The 25,337-nt window shown below is 50.9% G+C and overlaps 1 long non-coding RNA gene and 1 other non-coding gene across 26 annotated transcripts; both read right to left on the bottom strand.

The window, feature by feature from the left end:
• LOC106510131 (uncharacterized) lies at nucleotides 1-24,997 on the bottom strand. Of its 25 annotated transcripts, none has more exons than XR_014844044.1 (10): nucleotides 24,887-24,997; nucleotides 24,420-24,592; nucleotides 21,794-21,867; nucleotides 12,239-12,451; nucleotides 9,832-9,931; nucleotides 9,211-9,491; nucleotides 2,681-2,797; nucleotides 1,282-1,324; nucleotides 932-997; nucleotides 1-333 (listed from the first exon to the last, which is right to left on the bottom strand). It is a non-coding gene; the product is annotated as an uncharacterized LOC106510131 (long non-coding RNA). The 25 variants fall into 25 exon arrangements; XR_014844046.1 differs by having other exon boundaries at nucleotides 12,239-12,409; XR_014844048.1 differs by lacking the exon at nucleotides 24,887-24,997 and adding an exon at nucleotides 24,166-24,305 and having other exon boundaries at nucleotides 24,420-24,470.
• On the bottom strand, nucleotides 15,668-15,756 carry MIR9-1 (microRNA mir-9-1). The gene has a single exon (NR_035363.1). It is a non-coding gene; the product is annotated as a microRNA mir-9-1 (primary transcript).
• Nucleotides 24,998-25,337: the final 340 nt, after the last annotated feature.

Below are 25,337 nucleotides of genomic sequence, written 5' to 3'. Positions count from 1 at the left end.
TGTTGCTCAATATTTGAGAGTCTTTATTAGGCATGAGATGGGACTTCCATCTCAGAAGATTCTCAGTTCAGACGACACAGGGGAAACCAGGGCTGGCCAGGATGGACAGCTTGCAGACACTGGAGCAATGATGAAATAAAGTCTTTGCCAGGCGGCTCCAGTCTAAAGGGCTGCCCAGGCTGGAGGCTGGGGCCTCCCCACTTCTATCCTGCTTAAAGGATTCTGGGAGGAGCCACTCAACTTGCTAGAGTTTAGCCTCATCTTTCAGTCAATCAAGACAGCGTCTCAGAGGGAACCCAGGACAAGTGGGTGAAGTAGGTTCTTCTTTTTGGTCTGAAAAGAAAATAAATAGGTCAAGAGTGAAAGAGCTTCTCTTTGGATGGAGACCTTAGCAGGAGGCAGAAGGTAACCGTCCAGGGGCCAGGAGAGGTGAGAGACCAGGGAGGGCTCTCCAAGGGGCTACCATGACAGTGGCTGAGTCTAGATATCTCTTCGAGGTGCTCTACCCAGAGCCGTGGAGTGGGGGTGGGGGAGAATGCCCAGGGCGGGAACTCAGATCTCAAGCAGGTGAGAGGCGGTGGTGGCCCCAGGTACTTGGCTTCAGGAAGATGGGAAGCATATTCCCTTGGCCAGGAGCCCAGCTGGGAGGATTTTATTGACTTCTAGGGCTCCTGTGCCCCCTTCCCCAGGCCTGCCTTCACTCCTCAAGGGCTGCTGTAGCATTCCTCTGACTTCACTCCTGCGCCTGAGAGGGAACGCCCCTTCTCCCCCTGAGGACTTGCAGAGAAGGCTCCCTGCCTACCTGGTCCCATCTCCTCTTGGTGTTCCTGACTGTGTTTGGAACATATTCTTTAGGCAGTCAGTACAGGAGGGGGAGACCGCATGTGCTCTGGGGTCCACCAGGACCCACCTGAAGCCCAGCTTCACTTACCAGTCCTGTGACTTGGGGCTCTGATTGTCTTTGTATAGTGGCGACAGTATCACTCAGTTTTCAGGACTGTTGGAAGATTCACTGAGATAAGAATGGCTAAGAAAGGGTTTACATAGGGAGTTCCCATTGTGGCTCAGTGGTTAACAAACCCACCTAGCATCCACGAGGACTTGGGTTCGATCCCTGGCCTTGCTCAGTGGGTTAAGGATCCGGCGTTGCTGGGAGCTGTGGTGTAGGCCAGCAGCTACCACTCCGATTGGACCCCTAGCCTGGGAACCTCCATATGCCACGGGTGTGGCCCTAAAAGACAAAAAATGACCAAAAAAAGAAAAAAGAAAAAAAGGGCTTACACAAGCAAGCGGGTGCCAAATCAAGGTCAGTTCCTCCCTGTGCCTAGGAAAGAACAAAATCAATAGGGGCTGCGCAGAAATCAGGTGGATACCGCGTTCTTTTCCTACTCCTCCCAGAGTCGGGAGCCCCCAAAGTTCACCTCACCCGACTTCTCCAAGGGCTTTAAAAACCTGAGAAGAGAATTTCAGAAAGAGGAGGGGATCTAGGCCACACCTCTGCTCAGATCCCTGTCACCTTCCTCCTTTCTAGACTCTCCTCAGACTTTCCAGACTTGCCTCCTTCCGCCGTCCCACCAAGCCTGCCTTTGCCAGGTCCCTAACCTTGAACTTGACCGGAGGGGTGGGGATGGGAGGTCTGCCTCACACATCCTACTGGAAGCTCCCCAAAGGTAAGGACTCAGCCTCCCTCAAACCTGGGCTCCTTGAGGCCTGTGTCCCTAACCCCCTCTCGCCCTCTTCCCAGCAGGGCTGGCTCCTAGAGGGCCTGAGATGAGCCAGCTGTTCCTCAGTGCCCCTACTAAGTCGGATGGCCTCTCTCTCCACAGCTCTCTTTTCCCTTCCTTGTGCCAGATCCTCAGGCTGTCTGGGAACCCTTCTAGTCCCACGCTGGCTGGATTTGGGGGAACAACAGAGGAGACTGGTGTCTGTCAGGGGTTGGGAAGGGGTGGAAGATGAAACTCAGGGCCGGGCCCTCCCCTGGGTGGGGGAGGAGGAGTCCAGATGGAACAGTCTCCACCCGCTACACCCTCCCAGCCCCAGACGGAGCCAGCATCTCCTAGCAACGGTACAGTAGCAGGGGGCTGGGAAGAGGGTGGGGGCTGGGAAAGTGGGGCGGGGGAACAATGATATCATAAATTATCCCCAGCCCCTCCCTGCCAGCCCTCCCTTCCTCAGTTGAGAGTGGCCTCCTTTCTCTCTCCACCTGCTCCTCATTCAAGATTCCCTCCAAAAGCCGGCCCCTGCTCGGTGCCCCTTGTAGGTGCCCCTCTGGCTCAAGGTGACCATGGTCTGCCTTCTGCTTGAGCTCGATGGAGGGGATTCTCACCCTCCCAGGATCTCTCAGGGACCCTGTCGGAATGTCCCCAGGAGGTGGAGTCAGTGGCGGGGTGGGGGTGAGGGGCTCCCAGAGTCCGGGAGCATATCACTTTCCAAAGGTCTCTGGCTCCCACCTCTTTCTTTGGGTAGAGATGCAGACAACGAAGGGGGATTTCAAAGCATTTTGTGACACTGACTCCCCTTCTCTAAACAAAAGTTTTTAGATTTGGGATCCTCAAGTGCTTAAGGGGCACTTGGACGCCTCACCAGTCTAGCCCAGTCTTAGTTTCCCTATCCCAACAGTTGGAGTCCAGGAAGCTCAATAAAGAAAGTGACTAAAGCTTGGTGACAGTTCCTTCCTTACCTCTCAAATTAGCCATGTCAAGCCGAGGGTCAAAGAACTGGTACTTCAGCGGTACAGATCTTGGTTAGACATTGGGAAGGACTTCCCAAGGAAGGAGTAAGCAAGACCTGGCTGTTCCTGGTTGGAGAGAGAAAAAGTCCATCATAGAAACAGGAAACTGGGTGGGGACCTCTTGAATTTTATTTCATTAATGCTTTCTTAGCCCAATTAAATAACACATAGGGAGTATTTAGCAGAGCCTCACATAAAGTAAGCCTTCATTTTGGCTATTTTTAAAAATCATATATTAATATGAATTTTCATTGGGCGGATATAAAGAGGAAAGGCTAAATCCCTGGAGACCTATCTCCCATCCTCCAGGAACCCCATGGGAAATTCCAGATATGAGATAGTGCCCTAAGTACAAGATGGCAGCCAATTGCCATGGCAACCACAGCCGAAGGAGTCTGGTTGGTTGTGGGGACGGTGCCGGGAAGCCAGCTGGTGCCAGATGGACAAACCCAGCAGAAGGTAGCCCCAGCTGGGTGAAGCTCATGCCCCCTGTGCCCAGGGCTCTCCCTCCATATGCCAGCCTCAGCCTGGCCCTTCCCTCCAGGCCTAAAGGCTCCACTGCTGTCTGTGGGGGATGAGGCCAAAACCATCCCTCCTCCTGACTCTTGCTTGTACAACAAGGAATGACTGCTTAGAGACAAAAGACCCTCCTGCTCAAAGTCCCCCTGGCCCATGGGCCGAGAGATCTAAATTGGTCTGAATTGAGCTCACTCCTGACAATGCCAAGGAAGCATAAAATCAGACTTGGGTGGGTTCCGAGTGGCAGGACTTGGAGGAACCATTTTGTGTTCATTCAGCAGAGGGTCACAATGTCTGGCTAATGTTCCCTCCGGAGAACATTGAGATGTGGGGAGCAGGTCAGGGCAATGGGGAAAAATGGAGCTTCACGCCACCCTCCTCTCATCCCAGAATTGCTGGACGGGGTTCTCACGGGGCCAGCAGGAAGCGCCTCCTGAGAAGGATGAAAGAAGCTGTGGTCCTGGAGGCCATTTCATCATCTAGTTGTTAAAAGCAAGTGCCACCCAAACCATTCTCAGCAAGATGTTCACCGCTTGAGACCAGAGAGCTCCGGCCGGTCACGGAGCCCAGCCAGACCTTCATCACGTTTTGCACCCAGAGAACCTGCACTCTCCGCCCCAGCGATCCCCTCCCTCATTTCCAAACACTGGAAGCCGCCCTTGATTGTCCTCGCCTGCCTATGGTGGCCCCTCTACCTGTGTGTCCCTCAGCATTTAGAATGGACACTGGACATCTGCACACAGCCTTGCAAAACACTCTCATCCACACCGACCTGTTTGATCCTCAGGACGGTGGTGCAAGTTAGGATCCAAAGACATCAAGCAACTTGGCTAAGGCCACCCAACTAGTAAGGGAAGGAAGACAAAATGTGCATCTTGACCAGCCTGCTGGATTCCAGAATCAAAAACCAAAAACTCTGGGAGTTCCTGTTGTGGCTCAGCGGGTTATAGCACCTGACCGGTATCCCTGAGGATGAGGATCAGGCCTCACTCAGTGAGTTAAGGATCCAGCGTTGCCATGAGCTGCAGTGCAGGCCAGCAGTTGTAGCTCTGATTCGACCCCTAGCCTGGAAACTTCCATATGCTGCACCTGCAGCCCTGAAAAGCAAAACAAAAGCACCCCCCCAACCCCAGGGGGCTCAGTGGTTAACAAACCCGACTAGCATCCATGAGGATGTGGGTTTGACCCCCCCGCCTCACTCAAGGTTAAGGATCCATCGTTGCCATGAGCTGTGGTGTAGGTCGCAGACTCGGCTCAGATCTGGTATTGCAGTGGCTGTGGTGTAGGTTGGCGGCTACAGCTCCTATTTGACCCCTAGCCTGGGAACCTCCATATGTCGTGGGTGCAGCCCTAAAAAGACAAAAATAAATAAATAAACCCCAAACATCAAAACCTTCTTTCGTTGTTCTATGGATAGAGCTCCTCTATCAAATCTGTGAGCAACCTATCTGCTGAGATGTGTCTGCTCTTGTTCTACCACTTCCAGTGCCCCAAATCCACATTGTTATTAGGGGGGACACTGTACACAGCGGGGGGGCCTGGAGGAAGGGGTGGTCTATCCCCACTGCTAATTAGCATAAGTGACAGGAGGCCAGGCAAGGAAGGGAACCTCCCCTGGGGAAGATGAGCCTGAGTGTAGAGACTAAGGGGACCTTGGACTCCTTTTTGAGCTCTGGTCTATCTTGTCTTTCCCCCTCCCAGGAGCAGGAGCCCTGTGCAGGAGCTGGAGGGGACTTGAGAGTTTCCACACTGGGAAGAGAAGAGGCTTGGGGTGGGGGCAGCTGCAGAGGCACTAGTGGGGCGCGGTGTTGGGGAAGGCAGCCTGGAGAGGCCTGGCAGGATCTGGAGTCACATCTGGGAAGACACAGTGAGAGAGCAGGTGCGGGGTGTTGGTGCTAGAGGGGAGCTTGTCCTGGGAGCGGCTCCACCATGGCCTCACTGAGACCTGCCCGAGTCTCAGCTTCTATTTCCTTCCAGTTAAAGCCTGAAGCCATTCCACACCTTCCCCTCCTCCAACCCATTCCAGCCCACCCCTGATGGGCCCTGGAGCTAAGTCCTCTCACCTGACAGGGCCACTTCCACAGCTACTCACAGAGAGGTCTTTGTGCAGAGGCTGGGTCTGGGGGAGGGGCGGTAGTGGCACCCCCACTTCCATTCCACCCCAGGGCCGGCAGTGGCCTCATCTTTGCCTCAGCTGTCTCTCTGGCCTCTCACCCCTTCTCTAGGAAGAATCTCCTCAGAGCCTTGCCCACCCCTACATCTCCCCGTTTACCCTTTCCCTCCCTCCTCCAAGAAGTTTCCAGGATTGAACTATGTTCTCCACTCCAGTCTGCAGAGGCCCATCTCCTGTTCTGACCTGACCTGACCTCAGAGCACTTACCGTGCTCAAGGCCAACCTTGGCTTCTCCAAGGTTTCTCCCTAGACAGCTCCCCCAAGCCTGCCCCCAGCGTGCAGGTGTGTGTGGCTGAGGGGAGAGAGGGTGATTCTAGAGGGTTAGAGGCAGAGGACCCTCCTTTAGGTGGTTCCAAGCCCTTTGGTGTTCCCCCATTTGTTCAGAACCATCCAAGAGTCAGTTAAATATCTGGTTGGTTCTGGGCTCAGCGGGCAACAAGTTTCAGGTTTCCGCCTTCTTCCCGAGAATGGTCATGGGCTGCCCCTGAGCCACACTCTGCACCCAGTATCTCTGACACTGTTGGCTAATTTCCTAGTACCCCTATCAAATCCAGCCTCCCTGGTGAAGCACGTAAGCTTTTTTTTTTTTTTTTTTTTGTCCTTTTAGGGCCGCACTTGTGGCATATGGAGGTTCCCAGGCTAGGGGTCCAGTCAGAGCTACAGCTGCCAGCCTACACCACAGCCACAGCAACACCCAGATCCTTAACCCACTGAGCGAGGCCAGGGATAGAACTGTGTCCTCATGGATCCTAGTCAGACTCATTTCCGCTGAGCCATGACAGGAACTCCACATAGGCTCTTAATAACTGAACTTTGGCCTCCATCTCCTCCTCACCCGGACTCCCATTGATGACACTCTAGTCCCTATCACACCCTGCTTTCCTACCTCCTTGCCTTCGGATATGCTGTCTACTCCCCACCACACACTTCTCAGACTCCTTAGACTGGCAGTCCCCTGCTTACCTTTCATCAATTTTATCCCTTTATCTTTTAACACTTATCTTTTGGCCCCCTGCAGAAAGCCTTCCATAACTCCCCTGAGGGAGCTCAGGGCTCTGGCCCCCATGCTGCCACATACCTTGCACAGGTCTTCAAGACAGCAGCTTTCACACTGTCTTGTAGTTATTCCTGTCTGCCTCCCCCACTAGGCTTCTAGGCCCTCAAAGCAGCTTTGTATTCCACCATCCTCTTCAGCACAGCACCTGGCACACAGTAGGTGCCCAGCCCAATAAACGTCTGTTGAAGGAATGAGCCGATAATGGAACTAGGGATAAGGGAAAGGAAGGCACAGATGTGAGAAGCGCTGCAATGTGATGGGTTCTGATGTGACTGATCTGGATGAGGGGAGCGAAGAGGGTAAATCCAGGATAATGCTCAGGATTTGCACTTGAGGACCTAGAATTTTAATGATGCTGTTGAGAGGGATAGGGAAGCAGGAACATAGGGCAAGATTTGAAGCACACTCAATGCCAAATAAGTGAGCATCTGAAGGCCCTCCCTATGTCTGGGGAACAGCCATCTCATGAATTTTGGAGGGGATTGTACTTATATGACACCACAGAAGCCAAAAGCACAGGCACTTTTCTCAGGCTACCTTGCAGCTAGGGCCTGCTCACGTGCTCCAGGCTTAGCCAATCAGATGCGCCATTCCAGTCTGATCTGGGAGCTAATGGACCCAGATAGTCGTTAGGGTACAAATCTGGAGTTTAGAGAAATCTTAGTGATACTGAAATGATAAAAGTGAAAGAATGTGAGTGGAAAGAGGGAAAAAAAAAAAAAAAACTGTTAGCAGAACCTGGGGAACACTTCTGAATGGAGACTGAATGGAGTCAGTCCAGAAGACTGATTGAATAGAATCCAGAATGAATAATCAGCTGTAAGAGAAGAACCAAAGGCCAAAGAAGATGGGATGGCTCAGTATGAAATACTCCTCAGAGGTCACCAGGCTTGAGTAAGGGACACTGGGTCTGGTTGAGGAGGCTGAGTGAGGGGCTGGAGGGGGCACAGGTCTCACCAGCTATAAAGATGGAGGCCAGAAGGGTGAGCTGAGGAGAGAAGACTTGGAATGTCACCTCAAGTTCATAGGGGCCCTTCCCAGGTCCCAGAGAAACCCTCAAACTGATGGATCATCCTGCCTGCTCACTCTTTATCCTCTCCCCTTCCTGCTGATACACCCAGGTCTAATTCCTCCAGTTTTTTTTTTTTTTTTTAATATTATGCATAGTGCTCCAAGTCCTCTGACACTGGAACTCATGAGGGGTCTGGAACCAAACCTCAGGCAGAAGTCCTCCCACAACACCTACTCCTAAATGTGGCTCATGTCTCTTCTGGGGCCACCATCCCCCATCTCTCCCTCCTCCCTTCTCTCTCCATCCTTTTCCCCCAGTTCTGCTAGTAGGAAGACTCAGCAATGGTCCTGATCAGCTGGAAACCCCTCCTCAGGGCCTCACCTCCCGCCACGGCCACTGACCCCGGGCTGGCTGGCAGCCCACACCTGATGCAGGAGGCCCTTTTCCAGGCACCGGCTACCTAAGATAGTGGCCTCCCTCTCCCTCCGCTTCCGTTCCCACAGCCTTGCCTCCTACCCCTGTCCCTTTTTTTCTGAAGCCTGAGCCCAGCAAGGTGGGGGGCCAGGCTGGGGAGCCAAGGCCGGAGGAAGCAAGACAAAAAAGGATAAAAAAGCAGGCCCCTTGGCATCTCTCTTTGGCATCTGAGTCCAGCTAAGGGAGGGAGGGCAGAAGGGAAGAAAGAAAGTAGTGTGAGTTTTTATTTCTATCTTCTTCCTGCCACCCCCCCCACCACACACACTTTGATGCAAACAAAATCTCTCCCCTTTTTTCTCTTCTCTAACCCCCCTCCCCTTTTTTCCTGGCTCCTACCAAGAGCCTCCTGGAATGCAAATGAGTTGTATTATGCAAATATATGCAAATCAGGCTTAACGAGCGGAAGGAGGGGGCAGAATGCCTAATGAGTAATGGCGGAGGGTGCAGATGAAGGGTGGCAGGAATGGCCCTCTCTTCTCTTCCCACAGCCTGGAAGCTTGCTGGGAGTAGTGAGGTGTCCTTCACTTCTGGGAAAGAGCAGAAGGTCAAGACCTCCTCGCTTCAGCTGAAAAGGCATAGGATGGCCTTGGCTATAGGTGAGGGACAGGAGAGCTTGGGAGGCGGGGAGAGGGTTAAGTATAAGGGACTCACTGGCACAACCTTGCCCAGAGACTCTGGATGTACCAACCTCCCTGCCTGTATGGTCTGCCAATGGCTGAACCTTCAGCTCCGGGTGCTGAAAAGAGGGTGATACATGCCATGGCTTGTGCATCAGAAAGGAGGATTCCCAAGGGAAGATTCCCAACCAGACCCAGATTCTTCCTGGGGGTGGGGGTGAGAGCTGTCTCTCTTTGTGCTTTGGAAGGTGGGGGTTGGGGTGGTTGCCATGGCAACATGGCATGGAACACCCACCTCCACAACATCCAGCCCCAGAGGACCTAGAGAGGTGGGGGGGGCATAATGGGTTGACACCCCCTGATGCCCCCACCACCTGGCACTGCCAGCCGGAGATTGCGGCATCAAATCCTACAGAGAATGGCCCCTTTGTTTCTAGGCTTGCGGTGTTGGGGGAGCAGGACTGGGCACACAGAAGGGCCTTTCCCAGGCCCTGTTCCAGTTTGTGTGACTCTTGCTGGCCTCTGGAGACTCATTGTGGCCATCTACTGGCCTCTTTGCCCTGGCAGATGGTTGCCTCCTTGCCTTTTCTCCCATGGGCTTGCCAGCTACTGTTAGGTATGCCTTACCCTGTGCTTCTCCCTGAGGCGACCCCTTCAAACTTCTCCAGACAGAGATAGCAGTCAGTTCCACCTCTCCCTGGCTTGTGTGCACACCTCATATGTCCAGACATGCATCCTGTCCTTTTTGGTATGGAGGCAACCTTGAACTCTCCTACCAGCAATATGCCTGTTCCAACCAATTCAGGCAAGGAGACTCCTTAAGAAGCTGGAAATTAGAAGCCTGGATCTTGGCCTTTCCATTAACCCGCTGAGTGACTTTGGTCACATCTTTCCCACTCTTTTGGGCTCTGTAAAATGAGGGATAAAGAGCTGCTGTTATTTAAGGCTCTTCCTGATCCATATACTCTATCTTATATGAACTTAGGTTAAATTCTTCCTGAAAGTTCACCTTCATCCTTCCTATTGCTAGAGCAGGCCCTCTCATTCAGACTCTCCAACGTGGACAAACCCAACCTCCTGCAGATAGAATGGCAACTGCCTTTAGCCTTTTCCTCTCCCTGAGACTCCACAGCTGCTTGCAAACAATTCCCAAAGATCAAAAATTCTAGAGTCTTTGATATCTAACCATGCAGAAAGGATCCCCTCCCTAACCCTCCCCAAAGGGGTCAGCACAGCCACCTCACTCACCGCCTGGGAGCTGTCCATGGTTCTGGATACGGCTCTGGTGCCCTTGAGGAGGAAAGGGAGGGGAAGGGAGGTGGAGCACCCACCTGTCCCAGGCAAGAAGCTAAAGGAAAGAGAAGAGGCAGAAACATTTGGAAATGGTAGGGAAAGGGGCAGGTGTATTTCTGCTGAAAGTTTCTTCTCTCTGAAGCTCTCCAAATTGCCAATACTACTTTGTGGGAGGAAGAGACCAAGAGTCAAACTCTGAACTTCACACTCCTTCACCCCTAATGACTTGAGTGTCCTGGATTAGCTCTGCCCTCATCTGGATCCTACTTGGAAATCCACAGGGAGATGGAGTTCCTGCCCTTGCAATAGGGTTCAGGTTAAAGTAGTTGACAGGTTACAAACCTCTAAATCCTACGGCTCCTACAAGGAATTTAGTAATAAAGATGAGGAAGATACACAATCATCTGATAGTATTATAGCTATTAGGAGCTTGGGGACAGCAGAAAGTAGGGAAGGTAGGAAAGGGTACGTGTGTGCCTGTGTATGTGTGTGTGTTTCCTAGGCAGAGAGATGAGCTTATATCAGTGGTTCTTAACCTTAGCTGCACATTTAGAAACACTAAGGGATCTTTTAATTAATTAATTATGTAATTTTTTAAGGCTGCATCATGGCATATGGAGGTTCCCAGGCTAGGGGCCCAATCGGAAGCTACAGCTGCTGGCCTATGCCACAGCCACAGCAATGCCAGATCCTTAACCGACTGAGCAAGGCCAGGGATCGAACCCACAACCTCATGGTTTGTAGTTGGATTCATTTCTGCTGTGCCACGATGGGAACTCCACCAAGGGATCTTTTAAATGATATGATGGTAGGCCTCATTCTCAGATACTCAACTGAACCCCAACATCAGCATTTTTTAAAAAAGCTTTCTAGGTGATATTAGTGCATAAACAAGTTGAGAATCAGTGATCTGGAAGAAAGCAGATAAGAAAATTTTCAGGGATTAAGCCTGATCAGCTGGAGGAAGAGGCAAAGCTAGGGCCCCTGATGAAGGAAATGAATAGGGAAGAGAAGGACAAGCATGTAACCCCCCCCCCTCTTAGGAGTTCCCAATGGCCCCAAGCCTGGCCTGGAGACCGACTCAGGTGTTGGGCTTGTCTCTTCTGTGCCATAGAAGTTCAAACCACTCAAAGGCAAACAGGTGAACTATCCCTCTACCCCCAGTCCCTTGTGCAGAGACAGGGAATGGGTGCGATGACCCTGAGGGCTTGCTGTTCCCCTTCACCCAGAAGGTCCCCAGGGAGGCAGTTGTGGAAGGTAAACAGCAACAATGGTCTCTTTCAGTGTCCAGATTCCAACCCTTCAGTCCAATTAGCAGACACAGCAAACAGCAATTCAGCTGCCTTCAGCCGCTGTCATAACAAACTCAGAGCAGTCTTAATGGGGGGATTAGGGCAGGAGGAGGGGGGGTGTCACTCTGAGCCCTGGGAGAGCCTGGGTGGCAAGGAAGGGTTCCCCTTTTCTCTCCTATCTAAATATCTAAATCTCTCTCTCCTATCTAAATATTCACGGACCCGCTCTTACCTTCCATAACCCTGCTCCTCCTTCTCCTGGAAGCTCTGAGAATATATATGTATTCTCAAATTATGGTTTTCCCTCTCTTTCCCTCCAATGATTTTAAAGCATTAACCTAAACTTATTTAACTCCCAGGGAAGTTGGCACACCCTGCCTCTGGGTGAGACAGGGCACTGATGGCTCAAGATCCCCGGGGTGTCTATTGAGAAGGAAGAAGAAGGGAAGGTCAAACATCCCCAGAACATCTGGGTGGAAAGAAAGTGAAGAAATAATTATCACTATTCAACTCCCAAACCTTGGGAAGCACATACTTCATGAAGGACTTCCAGATACAGAAGAATGCACATGGACCTGTGCTCTGGTGAGTTACCAACCTTGGGAATCAAGGGTTGGTGACTGTGGCACAGTGGATTAATATTGCAGTAGCTCAGGTCATTGCAGAGGCATGAGTTCACTACCTGGCCAGGCTCAGCGGGTTATAGGATCCAGCATTGCTGCAGCTGTGGTGATCAAAACTACAGCTTGGATTCACTCCCTGGCCAAAGAACATTAATATGCCGCGGGTGCAGCCATTAAGAAAAAAAAGAAAAAAAAAAGAGTTGACTTTTGGGAAGGTTGGGAGGCTGGGAGGCAAGAGGATAGAAAATACACCTTCTTAAAGTCACCTGGTGAAGAAGAATCTGCATGCCGATAGGCAGATCTGCATTTGGTTCGTTAATTATACCCACTACCTACCTGGTCCTTTAATAAACTTTTTAGTAACTCTAGAAGCTTAATAGAATAAACTTGGAATTGCCATATCTCTCCATCTATGTAAGTCAGTTTACCAACCATAAGTGCTCTTACCAATACATGGCAATACATGGTAAGATGTATTAGGGAGAAAAACACAATGGTTATTCTGCCACGTGGACTCCAGCCTCTTCCCTTAACAGCTTTCCCAGGGTCTGCTCCTCCTCTCCTCAGGCTTCAGATACTGCTTCCTCAGGTTTCAAGAGGCCCTCCTTGACTCCAAAGCTGGAAAAGTAGGAACTTCCTCAAGTTTAAATGTTTTGAGATCTGCAGTGGAGAATATGGCAAAGAGCTGTCCTTTTTGCATTCTGAGATCAATCACATGCTTTCAAACAATTTTCCCTAAATGTAGCCTTTAACCCATCTGCAATCTAAGATTTACTCTTTCCCTGTGGGTATCATAACATATTATAGAATCTTTTATATAGAATTCTTCATTTGCTTCATGTAACAACACTGGAGATATACATTCTTAACCCCATTACACAAATATCTGATCTGAGGCTGGTACATAATGGCACCTAAACATACACTTTGCTTCAGTCACCCTTGCTTGTTCTTTTTCATTCCCTATGCTTGCTGATTGTGAAGGACTTTTCAACAAGAATCTTTTGATGCTTAGAATTGGGAAAAATCTGTCCCAGAGTGAGAGTAGGAGTGAAAATGCAAAACTTGAGACAAATATTGAGAAGAAAATTGCCTTTGAACTACTGGACTCAGAAGTCAATAAGGGAAAGTATTGGGCTAAAAAGCTGAGGAGAGAAATGGGTAAAGAATTTGTTTTCCAATAGGAATAGGTGGATATTGCAATATCTGAGGAACAAAACTAAAAATTATTGGACACAGACAGAAGTGTAATGATACAAAAGAGAAATTTTCCTAACTGGTAATTGGTGAGGATCTTCTGAGTCCTTTTGCACCCAGGCTCTATGCACCCCCATTCCACCAGTTCTCCTATTTTTAGCTAGAGGAGGTGCTATTTGGTATAAAGGTTGAAGGAAGCAGAAGGAGGAGGACTCAGTGTTTCACTGTGATTGCATTTGGTAAAAACAAACAAACAAATAAAACAACAACAACAACAAAAAACAAATCCCACAGTGCCTCTTCCTCTAGTGGACTTATAGCTATAAGTAGCCAGGCATCCCTAATCTCACATCTGAACTTCCTACCCATCATGGACCACACACATCTAATCTCATACCAGGTCAGACACCACTCAGCTTCTCACCCTCATAAGCAGACACACACAGCTCACAAACACTATCACCCATCAATCTCCTGACAACCCCATCCACACACCCACACACCATATGTACACACGAGGCAGACACAAACTCTCACCCCACATCCCACCTGGCTTCTATTCCCCCTTCCCACTGAGGTGCTTATTTTGTAGGATGGAAACCCTTAACCCCCCAGTTCCCTCAGGGCCTCTATTCTCTTTTGGAGATCCTGTGGTCAAATATGCCAATGGGATACAACGATAACAATATAAGCCCATTGTGTGGGTAATAGTGGTTCTAAGTCTCACGTGGATGAGCCTCAGCAGATCGCAAATACACAAAAATCCTGGTGTTTTTCCTCCTCTGATCCCAACCCTGCAGCCCCTGCAACCAGGCCTTGCATCTCTCGGTGGGCTTTCTCTCTCCCTGATGCAGGGATTCCCCTTCTTTCTCAGCTCATCTCCATCTCAGTCTACCCACTTCGCCCTCTCTAGTCCTTCCCTCAGGCAAGCTAGAGAAGTAGAAAAAGTATTGGATTTGAAACCGTTCAGTGACATTACTCATTGGACTCATTGGAGTCTGTGGCTCCTTGTCTGTAAAATGGGGTTAATAACAGCTACCTCATGGTGTTGGGGGAATCAAAGAAAGGCATGGAGGCAGAGTGCTGTTACTGGGAAATACAGTGCAGTGTTAGAGATTATTAGTGCCTGCCCGGAACCCGCTCCCTTTCTCCCTAATCCCGTCTCCAGCTGCCCCCTCCAAAAAAACCCAGATTCCAAACAGCTGAAAAAGCAAAAAGGCTGTTAATCTCTCTTTCCTCCAAACCTCTGAAGGAAGAAGACATATGTACTCTAGGCTCTCTGAAGCCCAATTGTTTTAGTTTGGATTCCCCAATATTTCTCCCACATAATATATAATTGAATCGTAATCTTCTAGCTATAAAATCAGCTCCTGGGAGGAAATTTTAAATTTACACAGGAAACAGGAGTCAGTACAAGGTCATCTGCCCAGTTCTCCTGCCCTCTTTTGACTCCTTACTGCCCTGCCCTGTGTTCTGGAATGCAGGGGTTGGTGGGGGGGATGGTGGGGATGTTGTTGGGGTGGGGAGAGGTAATAAGTGCAGAGGGGGCTACTTCCAGTTTTGCTACATGTAATTTATTCTACCATGTACTTTTATTCTACCAAGTGACTAAACCATCCTCCTCTCAACTGCACCTAAACACTCTTTTGCTTAAAAAATTTAGGTCAGGCCAGATAAATGGATTCTTTTAGGAAAGGCCCTGATTAATCTCTCTAATTCTTTGCTTTCTCTGGGCAGCATAAATACCAGGCTACAGATTCCTTTGTGTGTGAGCTCCTTGAGGCCATTTGCTCTTGGAGATGATTTCCAAGACACAGGACGGAGTGGGAAGGGAGAGTGTCTTGAAAGACCCCAACTCAACCCCTTTGGTCAGTGAAGACAAAGCTGGCATGAGAAGATTTTCAAGACATTAGGCTCAGGTCCTGAGTGGGAAAGAGGAAAGAATATAAAAACAAGAGGGCTGAGAAATACTCTGCACTTTATTGCCCCAGAACCCAGGCTGGGTGGGCAAAAAGGTTCTCCAGCCACTCTGCCCTCTTTTTAAGCAAATTCACTCCCACCCCCAGTACTTCCAGCCTACCTCCACTTCACTTCGCCATTCTTAGCTCTCTACCAAGCTGGATAGACCAGTGTGGCTTCAGGGAGCCGATCAGAGAGCCAAGACTAGCCTTCTCAGGCAACCTCCCCCGAACTATCTCGCCCCAGCAATAGCTGTGAATAGCCTGCAGGAAGCTGCTCACCAGCGCCGGTGGGAGAGCCCTGGGCCAGGAACCCCAGGCCCTGTTCGAATAACCCTGCAACCAGTTTTCGACAGATCACTCCCTTGGAGCAGCTTCCCCTGCCGTGACCCAGTCCGCAGACAGCCGGAAAAGGCCCCATCCCGAGAAGAAACCACAATGCCCCTTTCTTCTCCCCCCAGCCCACCCAACTCAGCGGGGGAATATATTGCATTGCGCCTGGCTAAAGTGAAATGGGACGGCGACTCCTACCTGCGCTGCCCGAAGTTGGAGGGTGGAAAGTCGCCCCGACCGTGCGGTCTTGAGGCCCGACGGCCGCCGGGTCCTCTTCTTGCCTCCCACGGTCGGTGGGTCCTTGTAGCTCTAGCCCCTGTCTTAAGCCTCCCCCACCCGCAACCCCGAGCGTGCGGCCTGCTTTCCCGGGGCCCCTTTGCGCAGTGTATGGGGTTATTTTTACTTTCGGTTATCTAGCTTTATGAAGACTCCACACCACTCATACAGCTAGATAACCAAAGATAACAACCAACCCCGCCTCCTGGCTGCCGTCGCCGCCTCTTCCATGCAGCCTCTCGGCTGCAGCTGCCGACGCCTGTGCCGCCGCAGCCTCTTGGTTGCCTGCCGGTGGGGGCTGGGGAAAGGGTACACTGGTAGAGGTGGGTGACGGAGAGAGAAACAGAGTCCAAGACAGGAAAAAACTTAGAGACACAGGGATACAGACACGGCAGAGACCGAAAAAGGCGTGGAAAGCAGGCGACGGCCGATGGTGTCGAAGTCCGGGGATCTCCCTCGGATCCCAAAAGCTTGTGACGCCTGCTTTCCCGCTCCCCGTTCGAGCCCGAAGCTAGAGTTCCGCTGGTCCCTGATAGGAGGGTCTCGAGGGCTTTTCGTGCCACCCGGGAAGACCGCAGGGGCCGAGGCGGAGGCCTCCCAAACCTCACGGGGTCTCCATTGCCCTCCTTCGGAAGATCCAGAGTGCATCTGACAGCCTGAGCCTTAGGTTTGAGCGGAGCCCGAGCCTCCGCGTAGGGGTGGTAGGGGAGAGGCGCGGAGCCAGCTCCTCCACAGCTCCCCAACTCACCAGAGCGGTGGGAGCTCGTGCGGGGGAAAGGGCTGGATCCTAGCCGCAGACTGGAAGAGGGAGCGGGTAGCGAAATCCTGGGGGCAAAACCCCGCAGGCGTCCCAATAGGAAACCGGGAAATCCCGGCTACCCAAAGAGAGAGGGAAGCGAGTGGGGGTGGGGTGGGAGGCGACCCAGAGACTCTCTAGCGAGTATCTCAAGGAGAGGAAGGAAAGGGCAGAGACACCACCCGGGAAAGGATCCGAGAGAGCACCCATGAGATGGGTAAGTGGGAGGAAAGCGGATGGAGGGCAGAGAAGGTGAGCCAAGTCCCGGGCCTCGCAGGACGCCCCAGAGAAACAGCATTGTACAAAGAGGTCCAGAAATCACCTAGGGCTGTGAAAATGGCCGGGGGTCCGAAGCGAGAGGTGCTCTAGGGGTTGGTAGGGGTTCCGATCAGGAGTGGGAATCATCAAGGAGGTCCCAAGAGCCCCGAGGTGGGTGTGGGGCTCCCCTAGCCCCTGGTGGCGGAAGCGCTGGCACGCTGGATTCCGAGGCGCTAGCCCACCTCGTGCCCGAGAGGGCCAGGCCACTTACATCGAGCCCAGGGTGCCCATCGGTGATCTCCCGCGTGGTCCTCCCGGTACGTTCCCGCCCACGGAGCGCCATGGCCCTGGGTCCGAGGTGCCAGGGCTCAGCGGGCGCCGGGGTGGAGGCGCCCGTCAGGATCTCAGCCTCCGCGGAGCCAAGGCGAACTGGCAGAGCGGGCCTCACCTCCCTAGCTCTCTGCTCAGCCTCTGCCGTTGCTCTGGCCCGGGCGCGCTCCGGCTCCGGACTTTTCATTCATCCTTTCACGCTCCCTCCCCAGGCCAACCACTGATTGGCTCCGCTGAGTCTGACGTCACTGCCTCGTTCCCCCGCCGGCTCCGCCCCTCCCCTTCCCAGGTTGAGCTGGTGCGCTCAACTGGGGCGCCCTTCCCCCCCAGGAGAATGGTGAGGGGGGAGGAACTACTATGTGTGCTGATCTCCAGCCTTTTGCTGCCTCACGCATCCCCGAAACCTGCTTGCCATCTCCAATCCATTGCCTTTTGTGGTTTTGATCTCCTCACTCTTTTCGTAGGTTCTACATTTCCATTTTGGCCCTAGGTATATTGCACCCGGTTCAGGGCTCAAAGAAGAGACGAGAGATAGGGTAATATCTCCTCAAAAAGGACCAGATGACTGGAGACTCTACCTGCCTTTTCTCATCAGGTATTCTTTGTGCTTCTAGGGTTCTGATTCCTCCCAGACCGTGATCTTAATCTTTTAGGATGGGCAGGAAACTTCCTTGTCAGTTTTCAACCCAAAACCGTGAGGAAAAGATTCTGGAAGTTTGGTACTCCTACTGGGAGACGCAGGGTCTGAGTGAGGCTGGGCCTCCTTTTTCGCCGTGCAGAAATGGGAATATCTCTTGAACTTGTTTGCAGCACCAAAGTTTCAGGTAGAGGAGGCTGTAGGATCCCAGCTGGCATTAGTCTGGGCAACACCCGCACATTTGACCCTGCCCTGGAGGCCCTTGCTAGCGCTTTCTTTCCCTTCCCCCACCCCATGCGCCTCCAACCACGAGCCCTCAACCCCCAACCCAGGTTCCACCTCTGGGTGCCCGAGAGCCGAGCCCGCAGGGAGAAAAATCATTCTCCAGCAAGGTTTCTGGTTCGGGACTTTCTGGTCCTAGCTTCTCATCTGGCCGGGAGAATCAGAATCGAATAATGCCGCGTCCCAACTCTGAGAGACACACGCCGGTCCGCAGGCGTATCCAGATTCTCGATGGCTGGTGGAGCTGCGGGTCCCATTTGAGCCAATGCGCCTGAGTGGGAGCAGTTCTAAATTCCTGGTCCCAAGTTACCCCACCCTCCTATCGGCCCCTTTTCAAAAAAAAAAAAAAAAAAAAAAATCCCAAGACTTGGATACTTGGAGCCAATCTGTCTACTTAATACGGGTTGGTTCCTATCACCAGAGATCCTATGCCTACAAGGGTGCACTCCAGGGGACCCAGTGCTTGGCCTTTACGCCCAGACAAAATGTTTTATCCACTCCAGGGTCCCACCTCTTCATAGGCTAGGACAAAGCCCAGCCTGAATGAATGCTATTTGCCTTGGTTAGATGCAAGCCATGCCAGTGAGTTTCATTTGGTGCTCCCCCAAAAGACTGGAAAATGTCTGAATAACTGCTGCATGATTTTGAAGGGGTGGGGGGACTTTGAGATAGGATAAAGCCCAGGGACTTGTGTTTCCCTACCAGAGTAAATATAGGGAGCTGAAGCAGATGGTAAGATTTTCCCAGGTCTCAGGGCATTTTCAAGGTTGTGCTTGGTACACCTTTTCCCCTTCAGTCAGTCTCCACAAGGTCTCAAGGCTCTTACCCAAGGCTTTCTAGAAACTTCCACAGTGTCAATTCTTCCCCCTCCCAGAATTGAGAGCACACCAGCCGGTGATGGGGTGATGGGGTACAGTTGCAGAAAAGTGATACCTTCCCCACGCTCACAGACAGAACTACACTACTGGCATGCTGTTAAATGCATTCTCTAAAAGCCTACCCCATGCCGGGCCCCAGAGAAACCATAGACTTCTTTGTGCCTACAAACATCCTCAAATATTTCTCAGTACACCCCTTTATAGGATACCAAATATCCTCTAGACATTCCAGCAATCCTAAATAGGGCCTACACTTCTCCAAACACACCACCAACCTCCCCCCAAGTATTTCCCCATTTGCTCTCCCACAAGATCCCTTAAAAGGACTTTAAACAAAGCTTTCAGCCCCTCTATACTACACTCACCCAGGGCCTGGAGGCTGGTGCCAGCATTTGGGAAAGAGGTGGTCCTACTAGCTAGTTCTCTCCCCTTTCTTTGTCACCAATCTCTAACCAAGTCCCCTGCCTTCTGTGGGGCCCAAGCTTATCTCCACAATCCCTTACCCTAGCCTTGGCCATCCAGACAGCCTAGCGAGAAACACTTGGGAGCTGCAGGAACCTCCTTTCCCTTTCAGACACTGCTTTATTTTTTGTTGGAGAGGGAGGACAGAAAGGGGTTTTTTGGTTTTTTGTTTTTTTCCCCAACAGAAAGCCCCACTCCCACCTCTATTAGCCAAATTCAGACTCAACTGGACTTCTTCCAAAACTAAGATCAGGAGAGAAAAGAGTACATATCTAAATTTCCCCAAATAGCTAGCTAAAGAGCTAGATCAGATCCCCTTGCACCTTACTGTGGCTTTGCATCCTACAGAGGTACCTCAGCCTAAACAGTGTTCAAATTTAAGGGGGCCCCCAAGAAAGAAAATGAAGATTATTCTAAGTTGTCCTGGCACTATCTACTTGGAATCCTCCTCTCTGTCCAGATGACTGATGAAGTAATTTTTGTTTGGTTTTGTCTGGGTGCACTTGACAACCTGATCTCCCATAACTCCCGCTCAGGGGTGAGGATGAGTGGGGCATCTGTATTCTAATGGAGATGGAGTTACGAGCCATGGAAAGAAGCAAAAAACTCCCCATCATCATGTTAACTGAGATTGGTTTGTATACCAAGCAGGTTGCTACAGTTTTTAAAAAGTCACTACTTCAAGGGGAGCAAGAGGTGATTTCTTACTATTTGACTCTACGGTATCTAGCACTACACCTAAAACATAGTGGGTGCCCAGTAAATGATGAATTAATAAAAATATGTGTGTACCTGGGAGTGTGTCTGGAAGTCTGAGTTTGCCCTGATGTGGATTGAGTCCATTGTGGGTAGAGGGGGAGGGTATTGACTAAATATGTATCTTGTGAGATCTGTGTGTGAGAGCAGGCAGTGGGGGGAGTTATGTTCATCTTGTGTGCTAGTGACAATTGGCAGTTCCTTTGACGAGAGGAGACCCTTCTACTCCCTAGAACTGGATACAGCAGACCTGAGAGAGGCTAACAGGGGGAGCAAAATGGGTGTGTTTTGTCCCTTTTGTGCTTGGCCCACCAGCCTCAGCCTCTCTAGGGAGGCCTCAGTTGGAGCAGAGCCCTCTGCTTCCAGCACACAGCACTTTCTGCTGCAGTGTTCTGTAGAGCGATGGTCTGCAGACCCCACCCAAATCCTTCCAGGGAAATTCTGGCGGATGGTGGAGACTGCATGCCAAATCCCTGGTGCTGATCTGAGTCTGTAAGTGTCTCAATTAGCCCAGGAGCCTAAATTATTTGCCTGCGCCTGTCCCCACCCACATCCCTACAGCTCTGATGCCCACCCATTGTCTGTGTCCCTGAAGAGGCCCATGTAAAGAAAAACATGGCCTGAATCATGCTCTCTGGATGCAGCTTCTGGATAGATCTCTGTAATCTTGGTCCCAAAATACATTCTAGCATCAAGCTACCCTCTTGCAATATTTGGATAATTAAATAAAAAGCATATTTGTTCTTTGTTTCAATTATCAGGTTAATTTGCCCTGAAGATGCAGATGAAAGCTGCATTTGGAGGAGGGTGGGTTCAGATATTTATTTCTGTCCTATAAGTACATCATTATTGTACATTATTCTTTTGCTATAGAATATTTGCATTGTATATGGGATAGTGCCAAATAAAAGCAAAAATTGGCAGTAAAAAAATGGTGAACCTGTGGGAAAAAAATCTCTAGACAGTCAGAGGAGTTTAAAGGGTGTGGAGATCCCTGGGAATACCACCCTTCATCCCCCCCAACGTGTTTTTCCTCCTGTTGAGAGACCAGCCAGAGACTCCCTCAGGCCTATCTCCTCAGTACTGGCTCCCCTGCCTGCTCCCGATGCTGTCCTTGAACCCCCACACACCCTTTATTTGCTTGAGAGCCCTATGGAGTCGGGAAGGTGAGAACAAGGTGACAGAGATGCTAGAAGGTCAGCCATCATCAGCAAATGGTCTCCTTGGGGGCAAAAGCATGAGTGTGTAAGGGTGCTGTGTGTGGATACAGGCGTGCGCACACACACAAACACACACACACACACACAAACCTATCAGCTAAGACAAATGCAATGACATCTGTCCATACGCTCAGCAGTCCCACCTCCCATGGCTTAAACACCCTGGCACCCACATCCACTCACAGTTTAAGCTCCCTAGGTCCCCCTGCAGCACAACCCACACTCCTTCCTCACCTCTATCACTCATATACAGATACATCTTTTTCCCTCTGCAACCAGCCACCTCCCCCAGGGTTAGCTGGCCTCCATCTCTGCCCTCAGGAGCCCATGAGAGAAGGGAAAAGAGTCCCTGGAATCCTCAGTGCCTCTCCTCTCTCCCACAGAGCTGGGCACAGTGTGGCCTTCATTCCTGTCACCCGTGTTCCATTCCAATTATCAATGACTAGATAGGTCTTCCTACAATCAGAACAGACCAAATCAGGGGCTGAAAACTAGAAGAGACACGGCATGGGGCAGAGAGGTGTCGGGAACAGGAGAAAACCCAGGTGATTGTGGGACCAGCTCTCTTTCTCCACCTCCGCCCAATACCACCATCAAAAACAAATAAGAAAATAAATACCCCCAAAGCCAAAGGTGGACACCTACGATGACACCCGAAACAAACGAGGCTGCTTCTTCTTGGATGACCAGCTCCTGTCAAGGAGGAGAATGCAAAGGTTAAATTCTTTCAAATGGCTCTAGTCTTCTCTCCCTCATACCCCTGTCTCCTGCCACTCTCTCACCAACTCCTTTTCTCCTAGGTTTTTCAGACCTAGACAGTCTAAGATTCCCCTCTTCAACTGCCAAAGCTCCAGGATGCACAGGGAGAGAGCTGAAAGGGAAAAGCCTAGACGTGCAGGGGAGGCAGGGCCCTTGACCTGAGCCTCTCCAGCTCCATTTTGTCTGGACAATTCTAACCCAGCCCCATCCTCACGACCTCCTTCCACCTCCCTCCAAAACATGTGGCCCCAGGGCTTTGAACTGAGCCTGTGGAGATGCTGTGGCCCTTCTGACTTAAACCTAGAAAAGGAATCCCCTGCCCAGTGGCCACTGTCTCCTCACAGATTCCTGCTGCTCATGCTCTATCAGAAAGCATGCTCAGGAAAGAATGAAGGACCTGGGGTCAGGGATATACTTTTGTCTACCTAGATCTAACTGCATTCTAAACTGTAAAGTGCTATACACTTAAGATACTGTCAATCATATTATGTCGCTAGCTTTCTCCCCCATCTCATCATTACCTATCTATCTATCATCTATCCATGCATATCACTAAGGATTCATAAAGACATATCCTGTAGCTAACAATTTTCTCCCTCTCTTCATCTCCTTCTCTTTTTCACATATACAAAAGGTGTGAATACAAAGCAGTTTGTTGTTTTTTTTTTCTTTAATTTTAATGTTGGGTATGAAACCCAGTCTCAATATTTTATAATCTTACTTTCCCAGTATTTTGTTTTCAGGCTAAAGTATGATTTTGAGGAATGACATGTATACAATGGATAACTCAGCTCCTAAAATACTAAGAGAAGTGTATTTGTGTGTGAGTGTGTGTGTGTATGAGGTAAGCTGGTGAATCCTTCTACCTCAAACTCAATTCCACAACTAATTCTCCTTTTCTTTCTTTGTTTGTTTCTTTTCTTTTCTTTTCTTTTTTTCAGTGTCAGGAAGATAAACTACCTAAATGCAGAGGAAGTCAGAAAAAAAAAAAAAAGAAGAAGAAGGTTGGGGATATGGAAGAAGCCTTAAATCCAAGCCTCATTTCTAGGAGGGGTATTTTGAATGCCTCATTCCCCACTTCTAACACCCATGAATACCCACTGGACTCCAAACCCAAGCTCTGCCAGCCTGTTCATTTCATAAAGGGATGTCTCAGTCTGAAATTGTTATATTCATACCATAGAGGGGGCCAACCCCAACCCCCAACTTGCTAGAAAATAAGCACAAGGATAGTTGGGGGAGCCTCTGGTTTCTTCTTCCACCTTAATTGAAAAGTCCTGGGGTCCCTTGAGCACTTCTCCCTTCCTTTGCTGACCTCTGCCCTGCATCCTACCCTACCCCACCCCTACACACAATGCCCAGGGGGACATGGTGACAAGGACCACACCCCAGGAGGCATGGAATATGTGTGTGTGTGGTGGCTGGCAGCCTCAGCCTCTCCCAGAAATCTGGTCTCTGGGGTACCAGAAAGAGTCTGCTGGCTTCCAGGCTCTACTATGCCACAGTGGTCCCAGCCTATCTCTGAGAAAGTACCGTGTGGGTGGGGACTAGGGATAAGAATAGTGTCTTCTTTCTGTCTCCCCCTGCCCTTCTTAGGAGACAAGAAATTAAAAAACCCCTTCTCATGAAGGCTGGAACAAGGTTTTCTCTCCTTCTTGAACCTAAGCATCTGCCCCTAACACCTCACTTCCCTTTAAGCTCCCCTCAACCTGTTTCCCACCTCCCTGCTCATAGGAAAAGGGACGTAAAAGGGGAATAACATTAATCAAAATTCTACCAACGTTTTTGGATTTTCTCCTAATTCTGGTCCCCACCTTTTTGGAGATGTGGCTTCTTCCCCGCCCCCCCGCCGCCCCCACTGCAACCACCTCAGTCCCTCAGACTCTCTCTGTCCCTGAGCCCTGAAGTCTCTGGGGGCAGAGAGGAATGAGAGCCAGGGCGAGGAAAGAAGGTCAGGAGTCCAAATACAGAACCATTTTTTCTCTTCCCTCCCATCTCCACTACAATCTTCCTGCCTCTCCTCTGGTGCAAGCATTAAGATGTTGGCCGTGTCTGGTGGAGAGAAGGGAGGGGCGGATTAATAGGATCAGTAGCACCATGACCCTAAAGCCCCCCTGAATCCCATCGACAAACTTAGTAAGCTGTCTCCCGTCTCCGGCTGGCCCGGCTAGAGGAAGGAGGGGGACCCAGAGGTGCTCTGGGGCAGCTGGGCAGGGCCCTGCTTCAGCTCACCTCCACAGACAGATGCGGGAACAGGGGATGAAATCCCACTCTGCCAACTGCTCCTTCACACACATGCCTTTCCCTTTGGGTCGCCCCCTAAATCTTTCATCAGCCTTTCCTTTCTGCGATTATTGCACCGCCTCCATTAGCTGGTGGGCAAAGTAGGAAGGTTAGGGCGCCCTGACTGATTTTAGGGGATCCCTGCCCACCACCTGCCCAGATGTCTGAGGGGCTAGAACCCTCCCGAATGAATGGCCACTTACCCGGCTTCTGTGAGGAGGAGAGCCTGCGCTGGTGGCCCCTGCCGCTGGACTGCCTCTTTCTCCCGGCTCCTAGCCTCTTGTGGAGTGGAGGACGCAGCTCCGGATGACGTAGCATCTGTCTATCCATTCAGGAATTTCGCTTGCCTCTCTCTTTCTTTCTCTTGCTGCTCTCCCTGGAAAGGCAGCAAAAAGGGGGTGCTGCCCCTGTCTGGAGACACCACCACCACCAAAATAACAGCCCACTCTGAGGAAGCCCCTCCCTCTTGCATCTACTGCCGGCCTGGGAAGGGGTCTTTGTCATCTCCACTCTTTCCCACCTCCTCCTACTGCCTTTGCTAACCTGAGGCAGGAAGAAGGGGCTATGGAAAGCTATTGTTCCTCCAGGCCACCCTCATCCCCAAAGCAAGCAAGAGAAAAGGTGTGACAGAAACACCGCTGTCCCCAGTCTCCTTCCAGTTCTAATTCACCTTTGAACTTGATAGCGTGATTAAATGATGTGTGCCTGGGATGGGGAGTGGAGTGAATAAGGAGTGATAGGAAGAGGATGCAGTTTGCCATTTGGAGGTTCAAAACATTCTGGGCTCCCCTTTCCAAACCTCCCCCAACTCCCCTGTCCCTGTCAGCTCAACACATCACAAATCCACATCTTGGTTGTGAAGGAGAAAGCGACAATTGGAAGATGAAGGCTGAGAGCTGGAGGGGGGGGACAGGTTGGGAGGGGCGGTGAAGGCCAGCCCTTGGAAGTCTAGACAAGGGAAGAAGAGGGGTGGGACCGCAGATTCAAAGTGGGAGATAAATTATCTTGTTCTAAGAGGGGGCAGAACGATTTGGGGGTTGGTTTCCAGGGCTGGGATCCCGATATTTGGTGGAAGCTGGGGCCCAGAATGGTACAATGGTCGGGTCTCTTCTCTCTCTCAC

Source organism: Sus scrofa, chromosome 4, assembly GCF_054392235.1.
Source record: "Sus scrofa isolate SSC_HxYL_T2T_F1_AM1 chromosome 4, Sscrofa_HxYL_maternal_Yorkshire_Landrace_v2.0, whole genome shotgun sequence".
Taxonomy (NCBI): Eukaryota; Metazoa; Chordata; class Mammalia; order Artiodactyla; family Suidae; genus Sus; species Sus scrofa.
This window is presented reverse-complemented; position numbering and strand designations above follow the sequence as displayed.